The 23,359-nt window shown below is 42.0% G+C and overlaps 6 non-coding genes across 6 annotated transcripts; 2 read left to right on the top strand and 4 right to left on the bottom strand.

The window, feature by feature from the left end:
* Positions 1 to 4,078: 4,078 nt before the first annotated feature.
* TRNAP-AGG (transfer RNA proline (anticodon AGG)) lies at positions 4,079 to 4,150 on the bottom strand. Its single transcript has one exon. It is a non-coding gene; the product is annotated as a tRNA-Pro (tRNA).
* Positions 4,151 to 4,852: 702 nt separating this feature from the next.
* On the top strand, positions 4,853 to 4,934 carry TRNAL-AAG (transfer RNA leucine (anticodon AAG)). The gene has a single exon. It is a non-coding gene; the product is annotated as a tRNA-Leu (tRNA).
* A 2,679-nt stretch (positions 4,935 to 7,613) lies between these two features.
* TRNAP-AGG (transfer RNA proline (anticodon AGG)) lies at positions 7,614 to 7,685 on the bottom strand. Its single transcript has one exon. It is a non-coding gene; the product is annotated as a tRNA-Pro (tRNA).
* A 345-nt stretch (positions 7,686 to 8,030) lies between these two features.
* On the bottom strand, positions 8,031 to 8,103 carry TRNAT-UGU (transfer RNA threonine (anticodon UGU)). The gene has a single exon. It is a non-coding gene; the product is annotated as a tRNA-Thr (tRNA).
* Positions 8,104 to 16,741: 8,638 nt separating this feature from the next.
* TRNAL-UAG (transfer RNA leucine (anticodon UAG)) lies at positions 16,742 to 16,823 on the top strand. The gene has a single exon. It is a non-coding gene; the product is annotated as a tRNA-Leu (tRNA).
* A 4,999-nt stretch (positions 16,824 to 21,822) lies between these two features.
* Positions 21,823 to 21,895, bottom strand: TRNAT-UGU (transfer RNA threonine (anticodon UGU)). Its single transcript has one exon. It is a non-coding gene; the product is annotated as a tRNA-Thr (tRNA).
* Between the last annotated feature and the right edge of the window lie 1,464 nt (positions 21,896 to 23,359).

The following is a 23,359-nucleotide window of genomic DNA, read 5'->3' as shown; positions in this document are numbered from 1 at the left end:
CCCTGTACTATCCCATCAGGCGCTGTGCCTGTCTGTCAGAAAGCTGAAACCAGGTTCCCAGCAGCATATGTCAACCTGCTGCACCACAGTGATCTTTTAAAACACAAATCCAATTACTGGTGATATCCACTCCCATTTCTGCCTAAAATGTGTCAGTAATTTTTTCACTAGTCTTAAGATAATGACCACAGTCCTTATGTTTGTCTGTCGGGCTTTGCCTGGACAGCCTCAGCCAAACTATTCTCCTTCTGTCCCCACAATGCTGCCGTACACTGCTCTGTTCAGTTCCCTGAACTCATCAGACTTCCTTACAGCTCAACGTTTTAAACACATCTATCTCTCTCATTATGAAATATTCCTTACTCTACCGGCCTTCCTCATTCTGCATGGTTAAATCCTGTGTTCTTCCCTTTCTTGAACAAGCCTTTCCTGAAACCCAAGAGTAAGTGAACAGCTTCCATTTTGCTTGCATAAGACCCAGCAAAAAATCCTTTGTGGCTCTTATCAATAGACTAATAAATTAATTATACTTCTTATATAGTGTCTGTTCCATGAGGGCAGAGACCCATCTGTCTGGGGTTTCTGCAATAATCTCTGTTTCAAGCATAGTGCCTGCAGCACAGTAGATGTCCAGCAAATATTTACTCAATAAATATGAAGTAAATAAAAGAATGCACATGGGAATGGCCTAAAACAGATGTATTTTTTTCCTCTTTAACTACAAGTACAAAGGAGCATAAAATTCAATCATCCTTTTTGAAGGTAACTTTGGTGGGACCCTATTGATGTTGCACCATATGGACATAAGATCAGAAAGATCAAGGAAAGGAAAGAAAAAAACGTTGATTCACCTGTACTTATTACTCAAGGGCTTAAATCAATTATTGCTTCTTTGACCCTCTCTCTTCAGCTGTTAAAAGACCAGGTCAGGAATTTTGCTAGTGGCTGCCAGCTGTGCTCTCTGCCTTCTCTCATCTCTGGGATGCCATGAATCAGTAGTTCAGCTTAGTTTTATGAACACCACGCCCCTGGACGATATCACGGCTCTTTCACACAAGTTCCACCCTCACCTTATGCACATAGAGGATCAGCCAAAAGGAGCGAGGTCCCTAGCAGTTGGCACAATCTACCAACTCCTTCAAAGACCCTCAGCCAAAGACGCATGACAGTACCTGCTTTATCCACAAGGGGGCAGATTTCGGTTTGACTTCAGAGCGCCTGTGACAGACGCTTGTCCTATTCACGCCATGTTTTGTGACCAGCCGTTGGTTCTTATTCCTTATTCCATGTATTCCTCCCTCCGTCCTCCCTCCGTGCCAGCAATGTTTTCCGTGGACTCACATTCATAGTGGTGGATCCTTCATCGCAAAAAGCTGGCTAGTTTAAGGAAGTGCTGTTGTCTTTACACATGTACAAGCCCTTCCTCAACCTTAGCTTTTCTCTTCCAATCTGGTCTCCTCCCTGTTGAGGACTGTGTTCCTCATCTTGTTAAGTCATTTGTTTTACAGACTCTTATAGAATGAGCCTGCTATGTGCAACCCTGCGACGTGGCCCCAAACACCATTTAGTTCAGAATTTGCTTAAAATCCTAGGAGCCTGATACAACCCTGTACTTAAGTAGCTCTGCCTGAAGCAAGTTTGCAAGTTATTGGCACCGATTCCCAATTGGCAGCCCCTATACCTTCCTTTATGTCTTTATACCGTTTATAGCGCCATGCTGTGCCAGTAGGAGGGTTGCCACAGCATTTTTTTCTGGCGTTCCCCTCTCCCTCAGCCTTTCTCTGAAGATGGCACAATTCCCATAGGATAGTAGGCTGGCAAGCCTACTATTAAGCCCAGCAAACTTCCAGTCTACTAATCTCCCCCAGTGTCACAGGATCAGGTCCCCCTTAAACGCCTGGATAACTTTTTGGTTTTTCTGAAAGAGGAAGGGGAGAGGAGGGACTCTTGTATAACCTTTTGATTTAGAACAATTCACAGAATTTATTAAGCAACTATTTATTGAGTATTTATTAGGTGCTAAGAACTGTTTCAGCCTCTGAAACTTCGGCTACAAAAGCTTGTAAGCAGAGGAATGTCAAGTTCTGAAGTTTTAACAGGATCATCCTAACTACTCTGTTGAAAAATAGACTTATGGGGAACAAGGGCAAAACAGACAGACACCTGCTAAAGGCTACTGCAATCGTGCGGGTGAGAAATGGTGATGGTTTGGATCACAGTGGTGGTGAGTGAGGATGGTGACAAGTGTTTGGGTTCTGGAAACACTCTGAAGGTAGAGCCAACATCGTTTGTTAAGGGTTAGAATATGAGCTGAAAGAGAAAAGAGTAAAGGATGGTTATAAGATTATTTATTGTACTAGACCTTCCATTTGATCCCCATTACTGGGCATTTACCCAGAAGAAAAAAAAACATTTTATCATAAGGACATTTGCACTTAGACTGTTCATTGCAGCTCAGTTTACAATTGCCAAATTGTGGAAACAACCTAAATGCCCACCAACCCAGGAATGGATTAACATGCTGTGGTATATGCATTCCATGGAGTACTATTCAGCCACTAAAAATGATGGAGACTTCCATCTTTTGTATTAACCTGGATGGAGGTGGAACACATTCTTCTAAGTAAAGCATCACAAGAATGGAGAAGCAAGAATCCAATGTACTCAATTCTGATATGAGGACAATTGATGCTAGTACATGGTGGGGGGTGAGGGAATGGAGGAGTGGAGAAAGGGGAATGGGGGCGTCAAGGTGTGTGATACATCTCTTGGGGGCAGGACACAATTATAAGAGGGACTTTACCTTACAAATGCAAGCAGTGTAACCTGGTTATTTGTACCCTCAATGATACCCCAACAATAAAAAAAAAAGATTATTTATTGTATGGTTCTTCCAAATCAACAACATAGCTAAGAGTGAGCTGAACAATACCTGTGGTTTCTTGCTTTTGTTCATCATGTGAGTAAGGACACATCAGGCTGAATTGTAGGATGTGAACACTGAATACCCAGCAAGTAAAGGGGAAATGAGAGTGAAAATAGAGATCTAAGGGTCTAGCTGTAGGGAATGAAAGCCCACCCCCCACCTATGTCCACATACACATCTCAAATAAATAGGCAACCATTAGGCTCGCTTTTCTCTCCTTGAGTTTCCCGCTGTTAGCACAGTCCATTTCTATGGCTTGGAGAAGTAAGGAGGATCACAGAAAGCAACTAAGTTTGGTTCATGGTTGGACCCCAAAGTAAACTAAGGAAGATAAAGTATCAATTGGAAGGTGGTGATTCTGAGTAAGGTGGAGTGCACAGCGTGCCTAGAGTTACTGGATGCAAAGTGTGGCCTGGAGCAACTTGGTAGCACATATAGTTCCCAGGCAACCTTAATTACACCTTGGGAGCTTTTAAAAAATAATTATGCATGAAGCCCCACCCTCAGAGATTGCATTTAATTGGCCTGGGGTTGGATCCAGCAGTGAAAGGTTTAAAAGCCTCACAGGTGAGTCTAATATGCAGGCAGGCTTGCCAGTTCCTGTTGAGAAGTTTATTCCCAAGGAACTCACCACCTGAGGGTTCCGCTTCCCCCACCACACACACACATAAGGTCCCAGTAATCTCAGGATTGGATAAGGAAGTAAGCCCAGGCTTTATGTGATAAGACACTTGGCCACATGTGTTGCCCAAAGAAGTCTCAGAATGGGCAGAAGGGTCCCTGTACTTTCAGTGAAGGAAAAGTGAGGGCTATGCGAAATAATTAATATAAAACACACCTCTCTGAGTCCTGAATGAACAGTATCTTAAAAATAACAAACAAATTGCAAAAGGGAAATGCTGTTTGGTTTTAGAATGTTGATTTTGTATGAAGAATACCATATAAATCTGGTATTTATGCTAATGAGTTAATATCATGACAAAGAAAGTTTGTTTAAACAGAAAATATATACATCTGAAAAACTAGAATATAAAATAGAGTTCGTAAAATAATTTTAACCACAGATGGTGCTTACTTTGTGCAATGGGTGTTTAACATCAATAAATCTGTAGCTTTATTAGGCAGACAACGGACTGAGAGGGGAAACAAAATGGGCTCGTCCGGGATTTGAACCCGGGACCTCTCGCACCCTAAGCGAGAATCATACCCCTAGACCAACGAGCCAGTCACAATAACTTTTTGGATTTATAAACTTCAATAAGGAAAGTTTTGGCCACATCCATAGTTGGTTGCAAAGTCTTCTTTTAACAACTATGGGTATGAGATGACACCTAGCGGATACAATTAGTCATTGCAGACTCCCCCTTGCCCAAATTCCAGAAGGCGGCGACCTTACACCGTGAATCTTGTTTAGGAAAAAATTTTCAGGCATCAACGAGGGTGATTTTGCAGCTGGCTTTCACTTCCAAGTAGGCCAAAGATGATGCGAAAATGGAAGGAGGCAATCGGGGACAGTCCAGAGTGATTCGGTGGCCGGAGGGCTTCTTCTCAACAGGTACCGACCGCTTTGCCGCGGCCGGCCTAGCGAAAGCTTGTAGCCGCGTGGCGTCCTCCACGGAGAGTCCCCCAGGGAAGGAGAGGGGTCTCGACTCTGCCAGGCAAGCAGCCTGCGCTCGGCGCAGGACAGGAGCTCCATAATCCTTAGGCCTGACAGAGACTGTCCTCCCCTCTCTCCGGAAGCCTTGCAAAACTTGTATTACAGCTCTTTCCACCAATCTGAAATACTGTTGCTTAAAAGCAGAAAGAAAGCTAAATAAACCAAAAAGAAAAGAAAAAAATACAAAATCTTGACAAAATTATAAATACGAACGGAGGGAGGGGAAGACTGTACATGGTAGAGGATATACTTTCAACACGTTGCCAGTAGGTAGCGTGGCCGAGCGGTCTAAGGCGCTGGATTAAGGCTCCAGTCTCTTCGGGGGCGTGGGTTCGAATCCCACCGCTGCCAGGTGTGGTTTCTTTTCTTTTTTTTTTTGAGATTGTGCAGGTGCTGCCAAGTTAAGACAGTTTGTTAACCTTCCTCTTCTAATCCAACCATATGTCTCTAACTGGTAGAGAATCTGGCTATGCACTGTTTTGGAACTTTTATTCCGAGGTTTTCATAATGTTAACTACAATTTATTCAAAGATAGGAGCACCCTCCCCAGATCATAACTATGTCTTTGAAGCCATAGTTTCCTAGAGGTAAAGTGCTGGGATGTGAATATCGTAAATGTGTAAGCGTCGCTTTACTTTTCTTCACTTAGCCAAAGAACATATTTTGAGCACTTGCAATTGACACTATTCTATTATAGTTGCTGAGAAACACAGAAAGAGGAATAAAACGTAGTGCCAGTTCACAAGGGAAGTTCACAGACTACACTGGAAAAGTAAATCATACAAAACGGTCTTGAAAGACATCAGCAAGCAAAATATACATGCAGTACATGGAAGGCAGTGCCGTGATGTGGAAAGAATGGCAAGGGACCGTGGGCTTGGCTGTTAGAACACAAAGCTGCCAATTCTCGTATTACTACCTGGGTGACCCTAGGCTAGCGGCTTACCTTTTGTGTGCCTCAGTTTCCTCAATGTTATCAAATGGAGATACTATATACTTGTATATGAAAATTAGTGAATAAACGTAAGTAGCTTAGAGCAGAGTCTGCAGAGAAGAGGATCCGTTTTAACTTTCCCTTTGTAATATAATCCCCTAGACATGGCTTTTATTTCTGGGAAGATTCTCATCCAAGTCTACAGAACTCAGAAACAAATGCTGTTCAATTGTGGCCTCTGGAGACCTATAGGTGTGGCCAGGAGTGTGGAAATACTCATTCATCCATTCATTCCTTCATTATTAACTACTGAATACATATAATACACATTGCTAAGTGCTGAGGGTACAGCATCGAGGGCAACAAAAGATTTGCCATTCTGGAGTTTATGTCCTGGTAGGGGAAACAGAAAGAAAAAAAATAATAAAGAAAATAAAGAAAGACATAAAATAACATCAAGTAGAGATAAGTGTTGTGAAGGGAAAAAAGGAGTGTAGGGCATAGTGACAATTGGAGGCTATTTTGGAAAGGGTGGTCAAGGAAGATGCCTCTAAAGAGGTGATATTAGAGTCCAGAAGGAGTGAGGGAGGACTTCGTACCATTAACTAAGGAAGTAACATTTTAAGAAGAGAAAACAGCAAGTGAAAGGTCCAGAACAGGAAACAAGGCCCATGTATTTGAGGAACAACCAAAAAATCAGTATAGCTAGGAGAGAATGCATAAGGAGCAGAGAGCATAAGAAGTTGAAGACAGAGGGGTTGTTACTGTCAGAACACGCAAGGGCATGATCACAGATTTTGTTCCAGAAGTTATTGGATGCTTTTTAAGTTGAGAAGAATATTATTTTTCTTACATTTAACTCTGGTTGCTCTCTAGAATAGGTAGTAGAGAGAAAGTAGGAAGATGAGTCAGAAGGCTACTGGGGAACCTGAGTAAGAGATGAAGAAGGGTTTAGACTAGGGTGATAGTGAATGTGTTGGGAAATGGATGAAGGTAGACTCAACAGTGTTCATTAGTGCGTTGGACCGTCTAGTGGGGGAACTGGATAAATGATGGATCTATTTCCTGAGACATGGGTGGTGGTGGGAGAGCAGTTAAGAGAGAATTTAATTTTGAGATGCATGTAACACAATTTAATTTTGGGATGCATGTAACACATTCACATGGGGCAAGCAGGTGAGTATATGTACAAATCTAGGTCCAGGCTTGTGATATAATTTAGGGATCATCAGTATACAGATGCTGCTTAAAAGCCACATGATTGGATGAGTAAGTATAGACAGATAGCCAGAGGAGGGCAAGAGAACATCCATAAATTGAGTGCTGATATGGGTAAATTGCCCATTTGCTGCCAGCAAGGGGATATACAGTAATTTCCTTCTAATGCAGTCGTTCTATTCTGTAATAGTTATTCACACAGTAAAGAAAGTTGCTAAGAGTCCACACACATTCTTTTTAAATTTAACATTTTAAAATTTGCATTTGGGAATTTATATTCCCTATCTTTCTATTGCTCTCCTGGCCTTAATAGAATTCATTGCTTACCTCACAGGGTTGTGATAAGGAAAGAAAAAAGGAAAAGAACAGAAAAGGGTTGTGATGGTAAAAAGAAAGAAAAGAAAGAAAGAAGGAAGGCAAGAAAGAAAGAAAAAGGGAAGACATTATGTGATAACACATAACCTCCTCTTAAAAGGATAAGACATCACACACTTCCACACGGTGAAAATGTTAGCATACATTCGTTTCCAATTCCTTACCAACTCCTTACGTTTACCTAGGGCTATTTAAATTTTCCAAGCAATTTCCTACACACTATTTTCTTTGACTGAACAGGATTGCTGGAGGTAGGTGGGGAAAGGGAGATGTATTATTACTTCCACTTTACAACAGATTCATTAAGAGGTCAACTTAAGTGCTCTCTGACTAGCCACTGGAGGTAAAAAACTTTGTCCGAGCAACCCAAATTGGGGTTGCTCTCTACTTTGCTAATTCATTTCTCTAGGAGGCCTTTGGTTGCAATTTTTCAAACATGAGTAAGTGCAGAGAACAAAGTGCAAAGGAATTTGTTCAATTAGATATGTGTGAGACGCAAAATTGGGCTCGTCCGGGATTTGAACCCGGGACCTCTCGCACCCTAAGCGAGAATCATACCCCTAGACCAACGAGCCACAATACTTAAATCTTTCAGTTCCGCCCCAAGGCTAATAGACGTCACTAGGCGTTTCCGGTGAACTATGTCCTTGAGCGCCTTCTATTGACAGGAATATGTATTAGTTTGTACAGCAGGCGTTAGCCTCACGCCCCAAGTCATTTACCAATTTCTCTTCCAGATCCAGACCAATGGCAATTGGTGGAGACAGAAGTGTATCCACATCGCCTAAATGACTCCTGGAGCAGCGGCGAGGGCAAGGAGATCCATGGAGCACCGCCGCATGCGCGCCCTCTTCCGGCTCTGCCTGCCGGATCTTCTGAGTTGGAATTGACGCGCGAAGGAGGAAAAAGAAAAAGGTAACAGGCCCCAGCGAGATTTGAACTCGCGACCCCTGGTTTACAAGACCAGTGCTCTAACCCCTGAGCTATGGAGCCCCTATCTAGCAAGCGCTTCTCTACCTCTCACCTTATAGATGCATTTTATAAACCTAGCATTCCGAAGTATTAAATTTGATTTTAGTAAAAGGAAAAATCCAGGATATCCTCCTACGAGATTAGACCTCTTTCGCGTCCTGTAAACCTGTTGAAAAGACTGTGCTTTGAACAGAGCCACTATCAGTCACTGTCTTCTCGTCCCTCACCTTGATACTCAGCTGAGACGTTGCCTCCCGTGCCTCTGAGGCGCGTGTAAAGGATGCAGATACAAGAATTTCTCTGAGGCGCGTGTAAAGGATGCAGATACAAGCATTTCGGGTGTTTGGATACACGGGAGATCCCTGAGATGCGAGGAGCACATGGAGGATGTCTGATGGGCAAGAAAATTATAATGCATTCCTTCCACTTAAAATGGTGCTAAAATCCGGGGAAAGGAAGTGAGAAGAGTTTACCACGGTTTTGTCTTTTCTGAATCTAGAGCCCCAAACCTCTAAGTTTGCTTTTTTTGTTAATGCCTGGCTCTTGAAAGTCCAGGGACAGGAACGAATAGGGAAAAGGAATGAGGAAGAAAAGTTTAATGTTTCCCTAAAAACATACACAGATGTACACATCACTGGTATGAAAATAATATGATTTTGGTTGGCACCTGTGGTCAAGTGGGTAGGGCGCCGGCCCTATATTCCGGAGGTGGCAGGTCTCAAACCCAGCCCCAGCCAAAGAAAAAAAAATATATATATGATTTTGAGAAAAGATTTTCAACTTTTAAAAACCTTGTTTATATAATCTAGTAAACAGGAACTAAACTTATTTAACTAAAAAAAGTGTTGCAAATATTACTGCAAATATAGCTGTGGATGAGAACATTGGAGAAAAAAGCACTGATTCATGCAACCCCAAGAAGTGAACCAACTTGGCTTAGTAGGTAGGCTTTAGACCTGCCCACAAGTCTGCTCTTAGACCCATTCATTCGTTCAAAATCACAAACTTAGTAAGAAATCTGTAAGCTTATGATTCATTGTCTCCTTTAATTGTTATTGTGTAAATATAAAATGTAGCGTCACTTGCCTTACAAATTTTTAAGGATGACAAATGTTCTGTTTGCCTTTAGGTAGGCAAAGTTATAAGGCATTTGTAACAGCTGTTGTTGGTTCAGTCATGAGCTACGGAGAGACCACACAATGTTGTCCTCAGATGAATATGTACACTGTACAGTGGGGAAAAGGCAGCAGGATCTTGGGTGGTACCATGAAGGCTGCTCCTTCCAGCACCCATAGGTGTTTAAACCCCAGTCTTTCTATACCAGGCAATAGGCCCCATACCCTCAAAAAAACTACAAGACTTTGTTTTAACTGGCTGAATCAAGAATCAAGTTTCCCCTACATACCACTTGCTTACAGAAGTCACTTCACTGGAGAAAAATTCCAGCATGATCTCTTTGGGCCCAAAGACGGGCTGTATAACTTAAGGAAATGGCACGTTGCCTGACTTTTTTCTAGAGCAGGAAAATCAAATGAAAACCAAGTTTGGGTCATAGATGTGTGTGAATGTTGGAGTGTGTATGCCACACCGAGTATGTGGTACAGTGGTAAGGAAAAAGCTGGCTCAGTTCTTTATCTCTGCCAAATCTCAGAGTCTGTGTTTTAGAAATGTGTGTTCATTATTATCACTGTTATTATTATCTTTGGAGAGACTGACAATAGGTGAAATCAAAAAACAGTCAAAACCGTCTCTTAAACATCCTTCATACCACTTCCATTCCTTGCTGTTCTCCTCTCTTGTCTTTGATGATATTCTTGATGCTTCTTACCTTTTCCAAGACTGTTTCCTCATTCTCATCCTAACACAGTTTCACAAACTCATGGACTGATCCTTCTTTTTTAACCACAGACTGTTACACATTTAAGAGGAATTTAAAATGCTCAAAAGAGCATTCCAAAAAGGAAAACCAGGGCGATAACTATGGACTTGATGTTTTATGTTATTTTCTCCTAGACAGAGGTTGGATTGGGGGTAGAGTTCTCGCTCCTTTATTAGGACAAATAGATCTTTGACCAATAGACCCTTTCCACATTTGGCCTACAGCCTACCCTGGAAGGTTGCTCCAGAACATTATATCAGATTCTCATTCTTCCAGGTTCTAGGAGCCCATGATTCTTTCAATTCACTTGGGTTGGTCTGTCTGATTCTAGCAGATTCCAAGAGCCCCTTCCACTAGTTTTTTAAACTTAGACAGCACATCAAATAGGATTGCCTTCCAGTGTGCTCTGACTCATCCTGAGTACTTCTTCCATTGAGCAACTTGGGCTCTTACAAGTAAATATTTTTAATTACGTAAAAAAAATTATCTATAATGACTTCATTTCTCCTCAACTTCATATTTTGAAAAAAATTTATAATCCTGGGGTGGCGCCTGTGGCTCAGTGAGTAGGGCGCCAGCCCCATATGCCGAGGGTGGCGGGTTCAAACCCAGCCCCGCCAAACTGCAACAAAAAAATAGCCGGGCGTTGTGGCGGGCGCCTGTAGTCCCAGCTGCTTGGGAGGCTGAGGGAGGAGAATCGCGTAAGCCCAAGAGTTAGAGGTTGCTGTGAGCCGTGTGACGCCACGGCACTCTACGCGAGGGCGGTACGGTGAGACTCTGTCTCTACAAAACAAAGTAAAAATAAAAAAATAAAAAAAAAATTTATAATCCTGGTGTGGAAATAAATGAACACTAACTAAATGAGAACAAGCAGAGGCTATTTATACCTTTCTATTTACAAGGGAGTCAGCCACCATCACTTGTGTTTTGACTGAGACTCAAAGGCAAGCAGAGGAGTGGGAAAGATTGATAGTGGACACAGAGAAGGCTTCAGGATGTCCTAATGGGAAGCCATGGCATGGAGGAGCTGTGGGCAGGCAACCAGGAGCAGGGCATCCTGTGTGATAGGTTAGGGGTACACATTTGGCTTTCTCTAGTTGGTCCCAAATTGGAAGCAAGGACAAATATTAGGGAAGCTGTTACTTATTAATCAATTCCTAGCCATTTTGAATGGATTTTTATATAGGTTATTGTTTGGCATCCTAGGCTGGTTGCTAGAGACAGTGGTCTGACTTCCAACTAGTCTGACTTATCAGTGTAGGTTGGCTTCTTGGGTTGGTCACTGTGGGTTGATTTCCTGGGCTGGTTGCTGTAGGTTATAGGTCAAAATTTTATTTTTATATGTGGTCTGGCCATTGTCTATTTGTATATTTACACACTAAAGAAAAGTTGAAAAACTAGTGCAATGAAACCTGTATGCCCTTTACCTAGAAAACCAATTAATAACATCTGCCATATTTGCTTTCTCCCTACCTCCCCAAACTCCTCTTTATATATCCATTACCCTTCATATCCAAATATTTCAACATGCATCTCCTAAAAATAAGAACTAAGAATAAGGGCATAATCTTAGTACCATATTACACATAAAATAATTTATAATAATTCCATATAATCTAATAGACATATAGTCCATATTTAAATTTCCCCAGTTGCCCCCCCCCCCCACTTTAAAGATTCTGGACTCAGGCTATGTTTCTTATTGTATTCAGTTGTAATGTCTCTTTGGTCTCTTTTAATCTGGAATATTCACCCTTTCTCAGTCTTTTTCATAGCAATTTTCTTTTAGAAAGTCCTACATTCTGAATTTGTCTGATTATTTCCTCACATTACATTCAGTTTAACTTTTGGTTACTTCCTCATAAGTAGATTGAGCTTAAATATTTTTTGTCAAGAACACTACTACAGAGACTTAACAGTCTGAAGAACTCAATAATTTTCTAGGATAGATTTTCTATGCTCTAAGTAGGACTAAATTCCTAGCAACCCAAGCAGGAAGAATGACTCTAATAATATTATGTTATTAATTTGCATGAAAGCCCACTATTTACTATTCAAGGAGATTTTGTTCACAAGGGGAGACTATCCTGTCATCCTTGAGTGCAAAACTTGTAATTTTCAACTTCCTTGATTATGGAGTGTCTTTAAAGGTCAGAAATCTAAGTCTCGGAAAAGCAGACACAACTTCCAGGGTCCAATCAATTATTTATAGTAACAATATCTAGGTCCATTCCGTCCCCAGTCATGGTAGCCATATACCAGCTTCCAAGATACATAGATTATTTATCTTGAATATCAAAGAATATGGCTTTGCAAAGCTTAAGTTAAAAAATATTTTTGCCTTAATTTGTGCTTTCTCAAAGTTTTTTTTTTCCAGATTTCCACAGACTTCTTATCTTTATGAAATTGAAGCTGAACTCTGGTGATTATCAGTTACTACTTGTGTTGCTACCTAACCATAGTGTTATGTGTGGGGGTATTCATTCTTTTAAGTTTATATCATATGTATTACAAAAGGTGAAGAAGATATTTTCTTTTATTCAACTACATGTTCCCAATGGCGTTCCGTAGTCAATGAAGCAGAGACAATAACCTTGGTCTTCTGAACTTCCCCAAGAGCAAAGATTTGGTGGATGTGAAATGGACTGTGTGCTATCTTGATGAGCCAAAAGAAGATTGTTTTCCAAAGTCCCAAAGGGCCTCCTGGCTGATGGTCCCTGCCAGTCTGGTCGCAGATGCCTAAACCCGTTAAAGATACTCTTCTATGTTCACAGAGAAACTGGCCAAGTTTTGAGCACTTGGTTCACTATAGAATCGAGTCAGGAGCGGGGAAAGGCAGAAATTCATTTGTACATCAGACTTGATCTTTTTAAATCCAAAGTACCCAGATTATTATATTTGTGGGGACTGAGTAGGGGAAAAAGGACATTGATACCAGAAATATGAACAGAAACAAACAACAAAACATGTTTCAAATCCCTCTGCTTTCTATTCCTGTTGACCAGGCTCTAGTTCAAGATTGCTTTTCTTTTCACCCAAAGCTTGTAGAGATAAGTGATTCCTTAAGGTTGTTCCATGAAATCTCTATTGTCATGTCTCTCCAATAAAGTCTATAAACACTGCAAAGACAAATACAAATTAAAAAAATAAGAGGCTTAAATATCTCTGCCAAAAGCAAGGAAAAATATTTCCCTTTCCTCCTTTATCTCTGAGCATTTATTTCAGAAAACTTGAAAGTATATCGCAGCACTTTGCATTACTATGAATGATCAATGTGATAAACATGGGAGACCATGTAAGAGCTAAATACTTCAGTAGGGGTTCAGTAAAAGGAAATAGCTAAAAGGACTATCAGATACACTTATCAAAAGTATATTATTTACTAGTATTTTACAGCACATAGATTTTATAGCACATGCAGAAGGGGTCCTCAGTCCAACAGTGGGACGATTCTCCACTGGAGCTAGGGACAGCACTTCTACATTGCAAAGTGTGTGTCTTCTACGAGAATGATCCAGAAAGATTCTGGAGGGAACTTTCAATGTTCTTAATGAGCAGAGAGCATTTGATACATAGATTAGTACATAGAGTATTTCTCAAAATTTAATTTGTATTCTACTTTTAGGGGAGCTTGTGAAGATTCTGATTCAATAGACCTAAGATTCTACACTTCTAATATGCTGCCAGGAGATGCTGATTTGCTGGTCTTTGATCATAATTTGAGTATTAAGGTCTTAAAGTAAATCTCTTGTTTGTCTATAGATTTTCACATTGTCTGGACTATAAATAAGGTATGGATAGCAAAAAATTCAAGGTTAAACTCTCCAACAATATACCTAGAATACTAGCATTCCAGGCTGAAGATTGGAGGAATAGCCATGTGCCAGACAAACACATTGCTTGTTTTGGTATCAGGCATTCCAAAGGGGTGGTTACCCATTTGCTTCAGATACTGGGCAATTAAGTATGCAGCAAAGTTACTATTCTACTAGAAACACTGAGGCATGTGGCTTATGGGTCTCCGGGCACTTCTTGTTTGAACTGTGCAGTCCAACATATGATCCACTTCTTGAGAGGAACAGAGCAAGGCTCTCTCCTTCACTGAAGGACCCAGTGAGTACAAGCTAGACAATGGATGTTTAAGCAATATGGATGGCTCAATAGAAGTCATGCCTGCTTGTTAATAAAGGAACTTCAGCCAGGACAGGAGAGTGTGGTACTTTCTCTCTTGATAAGAAAGTGCTTTGAAGCTTGTCAGTTTGGGGGACTTGAACATGCGGCATTCCAGGATCAAAGTGAGTACCACTGTAATGACCAGGTTCTTTCCTGTTGACTGGTTCCTGTTATTGCCTGATCTGGCACTAACAGAGATTAAGAAGGGCTCAGGTCATTTTCATATTTTTAAAAAGTTAACACATAGTTATAGAAACTGCAGGCTATTTATTGTCTTTGTCCATTTTGTATTGTTTTAACAGAATACCTGATGTGGACTAATTCATAAGGAAAAGGGTTTATTTAGTGCATGTTCTACAGACTGAGAAGTAGGAGAAGCATGGTCCCGGGATCTGCGAGGCTTCTGGTAAGAGCCACTGCACTGGACCAAAATATGGCAGAGAAGGTCAAAGGGGAAGCAGACACATGTAAACAGAGAAAACCCAAGGATCATACTGGCTTCATAACAATCCACTCTCCCAGGAACAAATCCAGTCTCACCAGAACCAGAACTCACTATGATGAGAATAGCACCAAGCCATGTCATGAAGGATCCACTCCTGTGAGCCAAATACCTCCCAAATACTGCTCTATTGGAAATCAACTTGAGTTTTGGTGGGGACAAACCAATCATATCCAAACCACAGCAGGTGTATTTATCAAATAAGCATTTTTAACATAGACATAAATGTGACTACAATCTCATTTGGATTGCTCATCAAGTCTGAAGGCCTTGAGTCTTTTGTCAGTTCAGTTCTCTGTATAATATTTCAGTAAATGTTTTCAATATTTGTTCCTTCCAGTCCCATCCAGCTGCCAGGTGTTTTCAAGCAATAAAGAGCCCTGGGCTTTTTCTTCTCTTTCAAACTGATGCTTCCCCTACCTACACCCTGAAATGGTTTGCACATGATTTCTAGGATTTTCTCCAGCTTCAGAATAAGTCATTCCACTTCTGACCCAGGTAAAGACTTACATATACTGATGGAGGCAGTAACCTCACACCATCCCCTCCCCAACTCCTCCAAGCATGAAAACAAATGGAAATTTCTTAGAAGTCCTGCATTCAGGCAAAGGGACTGGCAACAGATATTTTAATTCCTCAGCCTACCAACATCTTTGACCACTCCGCTGGACTCAAAACCCGCAAGAGACTATCCACGGGCCTAGGGTGCTGACTACTTCCCAGCTTGCGTCTCACTCCTGACTCCTCCCTCTTCTAGGGAGAGGTAGAATCGATCAGAGCCTAGGGTGGACATCCAGCTCCGACCATGAAACTCAGATTGTTTCTGGGCTGGAAGTAGAGAAGGGACACCAGAGACCGCAGTGGAGGCGCGTTAACACTTGGCGTATGGTAAAGGGAGTGCGGGAAGAATGGCACATCCAGGAGTTGGGACGATGCGGATGGCAGCCCCGAGGAGCAAAGCCTGCCTCAGACCTTTGACCTCTGACCATTGCGGCCCCTTCCTGAGCTGATCCCTGACCCCGCTTCTCTGCCTGAGATCTACGTTTATCTGATGCTCCCTTGCCCTATTGCTAAGCTATTTTTCTAAAACTTCTTTCGTCTCCATACTCCTGGCAGCGGTGACTGTGCACTAGAAGAACCTTCGCCCAGGGGAAGATCTGGTGAAGAACTCTCCTCCCACCACAACCCTGGATCCCTGGAGCCACCGGGGATTGGGGGGAGATTTCAGAGAGGGCCTTGGCAAAGAGAGGCGAGAGAGGTTGTGGGTTTGGAATGATGGAGGTGAGAAGTGGAGGGAGCACTTAAAATCATGAGTGTTTAATTTGACTCTTAGAAAAAGTTCTGAATCCAGAGACCAAGAAAATAGCCAATCAGAGACGGCAGAGAAGAATGTAAATAACACATAATCCAGAGCTTCGATGCGACTGGGATTCGTTGGTAGGTCAGTGATTCTCAGTTTGGGTGCGGAAGACCCCGGATATCAGCCTCCGAAACTAATTTTCCCGGTGCTTTTTTTTTTTTTTGAGAAAAACAATACCAGGAAAGTGGTCAGATGGGTGCTGCAGCAGCGGGCATGGACGTCGGTGTACCCGAGTGTGCACAGCGTCCCGTGCCACCTTCTTTCTCAGAGCTGCGGGAGGAAGGGAGCAGGAAGTTTGCTTGGAACTTGGTGACGGGTTTACCAGATCTGCGGCTGAAAACGCGCCTAGTACCTCGGACCTGAACTTCAGCCCCAGCGCTCTACGCGACATTCGAATCCACAGAGCAAACACCCAGCGGCAGAGAGTTCTTTATTCCTCAGTCTCCTCTAATAACTTGCGAGTCGCTGATGGGAATTATTTTTTTTTTTTCTGTGTCTTGTCTAGGTTAAAGAAAAGATAAACGTCTTCCAAGCACATTTACGCCAAAAATCGTTAATAACCTTCTAGCCCACTTCTCAGAGCGCGTGGATTCCGCCTTTCCCCCGGATTTGCTAAATCCCTAGGGAAGAATGGAAATACTCCCAGGGAGCTCAGCTTCGTGCAAAGAAAATTTAGAATTTTGCACTGGTATTCTGCGGCGAAATGCTTAGAAATGAATTAATTGTAAATTCTATTGTTATGTGTGGTAGTGTGGCCGAGCGGTCTAAGGCGCTGGATTTAGGCTCCAGTCTCTTTGGAGGCGTGGGTTCGAATCCCATCACTGCCAGTAGTATGTTTTAGTCCAGCCAGGATGTCATTCAAATACCTAAAGATCCTGATTAGAAAGAAATTTGAATTCCCTTTCCCCATGATTCCTTCTGATCACCCAACATCTGAATCTTCTTTCCCCCTGATTCTTTCTGATTACCTACCATCAAGTATCTGTGTGAACTTTGTAACTCGAATGACCTCAGTTTCCTGCTTAAAATATTCGGGTTCTGCAGGGTAGCCTCATCTCTGAACTGCTACTCAGACTTCCTATTGTGCCTAGCTTTTCTCGTGTGCAAGCTTTTGTGTTACTACAATCAGGAATACTTTCTATGCTCACATTGAATCATTTTCAGTATCTGGTTTAGGCACCCAGGCATCTTCAAACTTTTTAAACAGGGGGCCAGTTCACTGTCCCTCAGACCGTTGGAGGGCTGGACTATAGTTTTTTAAAAAAAACTATGAACAAATTCCTATGCACACTGCACTATCTTATTTTGAGGTAAAAAAATCAAAATGGGAACAAATACAATCACACCGCCGCATGTGGCCCGTGGGCTGTAGTTTGAGGACCCCTGATTGGTGAAGAAGACCACAGGTGGCCCTCCAGATCCCCAAGTGCAGCCCTTCGGCGGAATCCAAACTTCATAAAACAAATCAATTTGTTCTGTAAAATTCAGATGTGGCCCCATAGCACATACCCATCTCCCATGACACTGCACCCCCATCAGCCTGCCACCTGCTCTGTTTAGGAGCTGCAGCTGTGTGCTAGCAAAATACTCTGCGAAGAATCTATTTTGGTTCTAATCACATTACTTTTGTTATAGAATGTAGTGAATGAATGTAGAAAGCCAAAAGAGCAGGGTTCAAGCTCTTGCTCAGACATTAATACTTCATGGGGAGCCAGAGAGGACAAATAAACAGTCATATTGATTTTGACTTTGCAGGTGGGTTTGTGATGTCAAAGGACTTTAAAGCTGATTGTTGCTTGACTCTGTACCTCTGGCCCTGGGGATGTGCTGTGAATGTTATAGGCTTAGCCACCTTCTTGCCCCTTCTCAGTGAAATTACTTATTTGTTGACTTTTCAGGTCTCTGAGCCACCCAACTACAATATTGCAAGAACCTAACTCAGTGAGGGAGTGGGAGGGAAGAGTAACCTCAGTTCCTATTTAGTGACGTCATCTCAGAATGGTCCTACTGCATTTTTCCACCATTACAGCCCAACAGTCATTCTTATGGATTTGTCTGGGCAACTTCCCTGCAGTGTTTGAAAAGAAAAGAACAACACAAATAACAGAGCAGAGAACTAGGACTCTGTGTAAGAATCAAGGTCTTAAATTTTTTCGTGTCACTTTTTGATTCTGTTCTCCTTTTTACATCTTCCCTTCTCTTCATTCAAATTCTTCTTCTGTGTCCTCCTATCTCACTTTGGTGACTCCTCTTCAGACCAATTCTCTTCCTTTTCACCCACCTCTCACCAAGAAATATCTTAGGTCCCCAAGGTCTTCACAGAAGATGCCCCGAGAGACAAAGCTTAGTTTGCCTCCTGTGCCTTGTGGCGGGGGGGGGGGGGGGGGGGGAGGGAAGCCTCTATCTCTGAGGACAAAGTGGACAGTCCTGACATTTATGTAAAATTCCCTGTTTAATAATAATTTCCATGTCACTATTCTTTCCTTTTTCATAGGGCAATTTTTTTATCTTCCAGTTGCTCGTTTTTCCTTCTTGAAATCGAATTCTGTGCATTATACTGAGACTGATTTAATTTTGTGTTTTTGTTCATCTCCCTCTATTAACTCCTGGAAACCTTATTTCTCTAGTATGATGTTTTTGGCTGCCTAGAGAATGGCTCTTTTCATCATCTCCTTCTCCCTTCTCTCCCTTACTCACCCCTCCCCTATCAGGTTCTTTTCCAGCACTCTCCATACTCAGGAATGACATTAGCATTTCCCAGATTCTCAAGAGTACCGACTTGTAGTGTTCTTGTTTGGATTGTCCTTTAGTTCCAGTCAATTCTATCTTGTTAATGGAAGGATGCTTGCTTCTTCCTATATCCACTCACTCTTGCCACTGACCACCCCTCCCTTGTTTCTTCCCATATAACCTCTGCTACCACCAAAATGATCCTGAGCCCCCATCAATCATTCCTTCTGTCCCCTCTTGTTCCTCTTGACGTCTCTTGACACTCTAGCTCCACTTTGCCACCTCTGCCTAGCCCTCTACCCTTTCCTCCCTGGCACTCTTTTCTGCCACCTTTCCCACTGCATATACATACCCTAAATTTCCCTCACTTGAGAAAGCATTCATCAATACTTCTCTCAAAGTCTAGCTCAAAATTCAATTTCAGGAAGCTCTCTTCAGGTTGGTGCCTCCTCACCATTCTGATCACTTCCCTGTCCTGAATGTGCTCTTGTATCTATATAGTTTTGTAAATGTTTATGAGTAGTATCAATGTATCAACATAGCGTTATCTATTTTGTTCTTTCAACTAAATTGTGAATTAAGTCATCAGGTTTTTTTAAAAAAAATACATTTTATGTTTAAGAGTTGTATGTTTACAGTAAAATTGTGTGGAAAGTACAGAGAGTTCATATATCCCCCCCCCACACACACAGCTGCCCTCACCTTGACAGCCTGCATCAGTGTGTTAAATTTGTTACAACCAACATTGATACATCATTATTAACCAAAGTCTGTAGCTTACTAGAGGATTCTACCTTCATATTGTGTATTCTACTGGTTTGGAAAAATATACCATGACATGGATTCACCATATGGCATCATACAGAATAATTTCGCTGCCCTAAAATTATTTCGTGCAGTACATATCCACCCCTCCCTCACCCCTAACTCCTGGAAACTACTCCATAGTTGTATCTTTTCCAGAATGTCATATAGTTGGAATTATATACTATGAAGCATTTTCACTTGACTTCACTTCTTTCACTTAGTAACATGCATTTAACTTTACCTCCATGAAAGACTCTTTTGTATCTTTGTAGCTATAAACATTAATTATGCAGGTTATCATGTGGACATAGTTTTTTAGCTGATTTGGGTAAGCACCTATGAGTATGATTGCTGGATTGTATGAGAAACATAGTTAGCTTTTGTAAGAAACTATCAAGCTGTCTTTTACACTTCATTTTTGGCACTGTGCTGTAACTCAAACCTGTAATTGTAGCACTCTGGGAGGCTGAGGCGGGTGATTGCTTGAGCTCAGGAGTTTGAGACCAGTCTGAGCAAGAGTGAGACTGATCATTGTGGTGGGTTCCTATAGTCTCCGCTACACTGGAGGCTACGGCAAGAGGATGGCTTGAGCCCAGGAGTTTGAGGTTGCTGTGAATTATGACACCATAGCACTCTACCCAGGGCACAGGGTAGAAAAAAAAAAAAAAGCAAATTTCATTTTTATAAAATAAAAACATGCTTTTAAAATATAATGTAAAGAAGTGGCACATTTTGAAAAATATATAAAAGTATAAAGAATATCAATCACCCACAGATAAATTATGTTGGCATATTTCCTTTTGGTCATTTTGGATGATAAATTACTAAAAATAGAAATAAAATACTTAATCAAATACAATGTGTTTTTAAGGTTCTTGATTTATAATGCCCAATTGTCCTCCAGAAAGCAGTGACATTCTGCAAGAATGACCTTGTCACTATATTCTTGTCCAATTTGATGACTAAATAATATCCCCTTCCTTTAATTACTATTTCTTTTTTAAGGAAGGGACATTTTCCATTTGCATATGTGACCTTCTGCATTGCTTATTCTCTCTGCATTGTTTGTTTACATCTATTTGAAGAGCAGTTCTTTTTCTGTAGTATTTCTCCTTAAATCCTGAATTGCCTACTATGAATTATCCAGGGTAATGAAAAAATTTCAGGATAGGGTGAGGTTGAGGGATATTACCAATTATTTAGTCAATGCTAGCTAGTCTTACAGATTAAGAGATAACACATCCAAATCTAAAAAGGAAGTCATTAATTCACATCTCCTGAGAAAACAGAATCACATCTGCTGCAGGATCACAAAAAAGACACGAAAATTAAGGTTCATGGCTAGCAAAATGTAGTTCTTTTGTTACTTAAGAATAGAATTAAAGTAAGTGCTTCTCTGCTTGAGAATAGAAAGAAAGTAAATGCTTCTTAGTCATGGGGTTAAGAGGATGTAAACCCCTTTGGGTACTGAGCAGAGGCTTGAAGAAAAGAACACCACGCACTCCCTTCAACTGGGAATCAAACCAGCGACCTAAGAATACCAGCCGCTAAGACCTCTTTGGTCTGGCATTTTACCAGCTGAGCTGTCGACAGAGGCGCTGCGTGGCTATTAGTGTAGGATTTTGTGCATTCAGTAGAAGCTGGTGAGTGACCTGACTTGTTTTGTATTCGAGCCTTGGACTTAGAGGTCAAAAGGTCTCCAGAAGGCCGAGTTTGGAGCGAATGCCAGGAGCAGACTAAATAGTAGCTAGGACGAGATTTGAGTCCGAGAAGTAAGGCTAGTAGGGGAGCAGAAGCCACCTGGATTGAAGTGTATCTGCGTAGCTTCAGAAGAGAAACTGTAAAACCAGGTTGTCCCAGAGTAATCTGCGAACCAGTTCTCACTCCAGGAAGGCAGGAGCAGGACGCCAGCGCAAGCTGCAAGCGGGGAGTGTGCAGGACTCCAGGGGCAACAGTTCGGGGAGTGCGCAGGACTCCAGGGGCAACGGTTGCCAACTGCCTAAGGCTAATAATCTCTCCCACAAACACAGAGGTATGGGCCAACTCCGGAACTTTTATCCCAGACATGTAACCAGTCTAGCTTCTTCCCCCAGTTACTGAAGGGTACAAACACCTGTTTTTTTCCGATATCGATCCCAAGAGCTCTGACCCTGCGTTATTTCCTCCTAAATTTCTAGGATGACTTTCCCAGAAAGATCATTAAGTGCTTCCTTTATTCAAAACAAGTGTGTTTCAATCACCCAAAATAACTGCAAATTCTCTTTGAAACCTGGAAAGAAACTTGCTATGAGGCCCCAGCGAGATTTGAACTCACGACCCCTGGTTTACAAGACCAGTGCTCTAACCCCTGAGCTATGGAGCCACCACACGACTTGGTTTTTAACACTGAATGTGTTAAATTCATAAAATCCCAGGTAAGTTACATTTATGTCTACATAAAGTTTATATATACTTAAAGGGAATTTGGAAGGAAGCATTCATCTTTACATGTAAAAAAGAAGCATTTTCTTGACTAAGTCCAAATTGAAGGGCAAATCACTGGAAGACTAGTGTCCACAGTACACGATCCTCAGCCTCAGGCCTGACAAGTCAGGGAGCGCAGTAAACCAGGGTCAATGTGCATTCCTTAGGTTAGAGAAGTATGCAAGACATGGCATCAGTGCTTCTCTCCAACCTACCTGAACTCATTTAAAAGTAATTGCTCTGGCTTAGACTAAGATCAGGGTTGTTTATGAAATGGAAGAGGCTTTCTCTAAACATAGGTTGTACCACCCAGATGTTCAGAGTCTGGGGCCCAGACCACGGGGGCGTTCCAGCATCTAGTTCTTACCCTCCCCGCCTTTCAGTGGAGTCCGCTCTGTCACAGATTCCTTCAGGTTACCTGAAGCAGAAGCTGCTACGAGGGGACCAGCCCTTTCCTTGGTCCTTTAACGCTCCCCTTCCTAACAACTCTGAGTCAGGGCGACAGCTACTTCTTTCTTGGCCTCCAGCCTTCTCCAGCCGCCAACCTGAAGCCTAGAACAAATAGAAAATGTCATCGTGTAGGAGGGTGAAGAGAGAGAAGTTCTCTTCTCCCTTTCCCTCCTTTGGTCTCAGCCTGCCCGGGAGTATGGCGCCTAGTCCAGGAAGTTCACTTATCGGGCTTCACAGTCAGTGGGCTCCTCCATGGGCCAGCAATGTGCTCCCTGCAGGGTAGGCTGTGTGACTGCTCCGACATAGGGAAGTTAAAGCTAGAGCCCAAGAACTTTGTTCCCTAAGCAGAAGGACTGTAGGGCAAGGACAACCCTCTCCCTTTCCAGCCCACCTACCACTTTTTGAGTGATAGAGAATTCTATAGAAGGCAGTACTGGAAGCCAGCAACTTCCCCCCATGCACCTCCTGCACGCTTTTGAATGATGCCTTAAATATAGACTTGCAATACACAATTAAGCCAATTAAGCTGAAAGTAAACGGCAAAAGCACATATGTGAAGTGTGAGGCACTGTAGCCAAGGGATTTAAAGTAGTGGCTATTAGAATTTAGCTTATTTGGGAACATTGGTTGGAGTTCCTCCCTCTGTCTACTTGTCATTCTTGTTTTTCCTGGGCCCTTTAACGCCAGAACCAATTATTCTGGTTCTAACCCTGTAAGTATTCAAGCCCTCTTGGTCCACAAACCCACTTACAACTTAGTCTGAATCCTGAGATGAATATTTCCACCCTAAGAATGGTGCTGCTCAGGTCCTTTTGAACCTGCATCTTGACTGTTTTGGGGTCCAAAGAAAATCGCTGGGAAAAGGAATCAGAAATGAATACCTGTGCTACATCTAAAAGGATAAATGAATATT

This window comes from Nycticebus coucang, chromosome 6 (genome assembly GCF_027406575.1).
Source record: "Nycticebus coucang isolate mNycCou1 chromosome 6, mNycCou1.pri, whole genome shotgun sequence".
Lineage (NCBI taxonomy): Eukaryota > Metazoa > Chordata > Mammalia > Primates > Lorisidae > Nycticebus > Nycticebus coucang.
This window is presented reverse-complemented; position numbering and strand designations above follow the sequence as displayed.